This window comes from Bombus affinis, chromosome 9 (genome assembly GCF_024516045.1).
Source record: "Bombus affinis isolate iyBomAffi1 chromosome 9, iyBomAffi1.2, whole genome shotgun sequence".
Taxonomy (NCBI): domain Eukaryota; kingdom Metazoa; phylum Arthropoda; class Insecta; order Hymenoptera; family Apidae; genus Bombus; species Bombus affinis.
Genome location: NC_066352.1, coordinates 487,424 through 491,555, shown reverse-complemented (window position 1 = coordinate 491,555; position 4,132 = coordinate 487,424). Strand labels below are relative to the sequence as shown.

Sequence of the window (4,132 nt, the reverse complement as noted above, 5' to 3'; positions counted from 1 at the left end):
GTGAAGGTGCATTGTTGTAAAAAACAGAAAAGAAAGAAAAACACTTTTCGGGCAGCCTAATATTTGATCATTTCACAAGTAACGTTGTAGTCGTCTGTATAATTTCAAAACGACAAATTATATATGAAAATTAAAATATAATTCAAGTAATAACGAATGATGTATTACGGTATCATTTTCCGGAATTACCTCCCTTCCGTGTAATAATTTTTCGACATCGCTGTGAAAAAATGATCGAGATTTGGTTGCGTGGGACGATAACATATCGTGATAATAAAAGCTTCTTTTTATATAAAATAAGTAAAAATTTGTCCGCGTTCGATAATAAACCAGATAACTTGAGAATCGTATCTAATGAAACTGATATTGGTGGAGAGCTTCGATGTAGAATCTTACGATACGAGAATTAGAAATACGAAACCCGCAAGTGTGATTCATAGTACAGTAGAAGTCCATTTATCTGAACAGTTCCTATAACTGACATTTACCGATTCCCCACGCTACATACGATTTCCCGTTCAATCGGCAGAGAAGTGGATTCGATCGGCAGGAGTTCGGTTAGTCGAACATCGGCTAAAAGATGAGTGAAACTCCATCTAACAGCATTGTGAAACTTTTGTTTATGACGAGATACACAGATTAAGATAAAAGATAGAGGATCGATAAGACAACTTGAATTTCACATCAAGAATTTAATATGATTAACAGGATTTAAAATTCCTTATTGTAATAAGGAACGCTTATTACAATATTCAAGAGGAAAGCTTCTTTCTAGCAATCATCGGCGATGGAGATGTTCAAGGCGAAGGATAAAAAATTAATAGCTTTCATCGAAACGGTCCACTCTGTTTTCGGCAACTTTTCTGCGATACAAGAATTCAGTCATAACAAGTTTTGGACGTCGCGACATTTCTTAGGGTCTTAAATAACCGATACCTACGGTGCGTTCTCTCATGAATACAAGAAGCCTGAAACTCGTTAAAAAGCCGTCTTCGCCAATTAAAAATACCATAGAAACCATGCGCCACAAACGTTGCCAGTCATTGGGATGTAAAGAAAGAGAAAATAAACGAACAAGGAAGAAAGAAAAATACAAGAACCCAGGTCGAAATTTACTCGTTAAACTGGTATGATGGCGGGTGTGTCTTTGTCGCGATAACGTGATTCCGTCTTTGCTTGAAAATGAATGCATTAACACTAGCCCCGCGGAATTGCTTGCAGTAAAGTTAAGCCAGGCGCTGTTAATGGCTTCGTTCGTTTTTAAGGGCTCAAATTTACGATTTCTGGCGGTCTCTGGGCCCATTAATTAACGACAAAAAGATCGGAAGACCGTTTGTCTTCTTCTCGCCATATATTTTATCCACTCTGATAAGAAAGTAACATCGCTATCCACTGTAATCCTGCCGAAAGTTTCCACGTCAAAGTCATAATAAATTCTATTACTTGATTTGTTTATTTTTCATTCATGATGATTTATTTCTTTGTTTGACGAAAAGCGGTTAAACTTCGCTAAACACGCGGAAGGCTGACTGTCTGAATGTTGTCTCTTTCCTAACTTATTTCACTGTTTAGAATGAAATCTGAATCAATGGGACGCTGGTAAGGAACGTGTTACATATCCGCCAGTTTCCGACCTATTTTCATCAAAATAACGACCATGACGTTTAATAACGATCATATTACAAACGACCACATTACACTCGAGAAATGTTACCATAACCAAAAATTATATGGTGACACGAGCTGAAAAAGGACAACAGAGCGACGAGCAGCGAGTAATCGGCCATTCGATCGTTTTCCTCTTTTTCTTCCTTTCAGAAAAAACCAACCACTTTCTTTCCACTGCCACGATCTTGTGGCTCGAGGCCAATCGTTTATAGCGACGATTCAAAGGGACGTTAATGTCCACCCAAAATTCAGCCCTGTCATTCGTAAGATCGGTCTTTTTACGATGCTTCTTGCATTCCGGCGCCTGTTTCTGTCGTCTCCGAACAAAGCGGCGCATCTACTACCACGTATCCGTGATATCGTTGGCTGGTTCACGTGGGAAGATTTACGCGATATCGAGCTGCAAGATATACGACGAAACGATCGGCGCAAGTGGCCCGCAGAAACGATCTGGGAATGGTTAGTTAAACACGCTGATACCGTTATGCCTAGCAGGATTTTGCCCATCGAACGCTGCCAGTTTGTCGTTTCATTTAGCAAAGGACAATGTATTTACAGTAGACTGCTGCTTAACTGACCCCATGGAACCGGCGGACCGCTGATCGCATAAACGAATGGTCGTTTAATTCGGAAATGTATGTATACCAAGCGTCGTTTATTTGTTGTTAATGAAAAAGATGCACATACCCATATATGCACGTATAATGTACGTGTAATGTACGACTTGGTCGCTCATTATACGAGAACACTCGACGTTCTGTATCATGCGTTTTAAGTTTATTAAAACGAGATCACATCTTGCCACGCTGACCAATTGCTTTTATTTCGATAAAAATGTTACTGGTTAAAGCGGAACCGGATAATTGGAAGTTTTCTGTGTTACGAACGACGCTATTTAATTTTTCTGTTAATCGTGCACTTAAGACGTTTCAATGATGCGAGATAAAAATCCCGAGATCTCGTATCGAACGAAATGAAAATCGATTTTAACGACTTACGTACACAGCTCCGATGGTTTTTTTGTCCGCGTTTAAATTCAAACTGTATCTATCTGGCGTATAAATCGCACAGAGAAAGTTACACTTACGCTGGGTTTGGTATGCGCGAGAGAAACGCTCCGCGTTTGGATACATCGGGGAATCTGAATGAAAATACGAGAAGAATTATAGACGCGATTCAAGATTTCCTTGAGCTACTTTCTCACGACCGAGTATCGATCTCATACAGAAAAAAATTCCAGCCGTCGAACCTAATTTACATGCACGTCTTACCTCCACCTCTTGACTCCACTCCACAAAAAATATATTCTTATCAAGTTTTTCACCTGTCGCCTGTTCGTATTCATTCTCCTATCCAACGCATTAACGAACGCTCACGATGGCCACACGATCACACGACCAACATCAGATCCCGTGCCCTACCAACGTAAACGAAATATTCTCCTCGAATAATTGAATGTTGTGTCTCCAACGCGGTTTCAAATTTCTCCTTTACTTCTAAGACTTGGATGTCTTTTGTCCTTCGTAATGTGTTGGACGAGGCCGCGTTCAATTATTGCAAATTCATCGTACGGTGAATGCTGGTGCATCCAGTCGATGCATCGTGCATGAAGCTTACGTAACGACATCGCGCAACAACGGACACGCGTTAACCCCGGCCTCGAGATGGTCGTTGCCGATCGATCAGAGAATTCTTCGTCTCCTGAATCGAGGGTCGAAAAGGACCCAGGCTACGCGAACGGTACACGTAACTGAACGGTCAGAATAAATAAGCTGTGGTACGAGGAAAAACCATGATTCCGCGTGTATGGTACAAATCGATACGATGTGGTCGTCTGTCGGTATGCGACACGAACAGATGTGCAACGCTATGAGGATGATGTTTTTCGGCAGGCGCTTGTGCGAGTTAAAGCCTTCGAGCTTTTTATTTGCCCACATTGGACTCGGATCCGTTATGTTAAACGATTAAGTATGATTACGTAGCCTGGGATAATTGACCCGTCAACTACTGGATCCCTTCTTCTCCAAACAACTTAATTGTTCAAACGTCTTCGTCTTCTTCTTCTTTACTGGGAATTATGAAACGCGGTAAAGATATTCGTACGTGACACGACCACAAACGAGTTTTGGGATTTTTAGATGCTGAAGCGCGCTGATAGATTACGATTTAACACAGTTATAACGACGAGATTGTTAGGCCAATGGGACCGACACGTTACATATTGATACACAAACAACTCGATATTTATCCCTGCTGCGTTCTTCTGCTCATTTTCCGTTTAATTGCATTTTTCTAAATATTCGTTAAAAAAATGTGTGTGAAGTTTGAACGATATATGAAAAGATTGTAATTCCGTTTTGAATTAAGTATCTTCCTAAACCTTTACGAATCTTCTCTGATTGCTACTCGTAAAATTAAAACAAGATTGAAATACAAAAATTCGAGGATCGCAGCAGAGATAATT

At 40.3% G+C, this 4,132-nt stretch overlaps 1 protein-coding gene across 1 annotated transcript in view; it reads left to right on the top strand.

Annotated features, from left to right (window-relative positions):
* Nucleotides 1–4,132, top strand: part of LOC126920141 (uncharacterized) — a 65,626-nt gene that overhangs the window by 11,712 nt on the left and 49,782 nt on the right. The gene's annotated exons all lie outside the window — the stretch shown is intronic.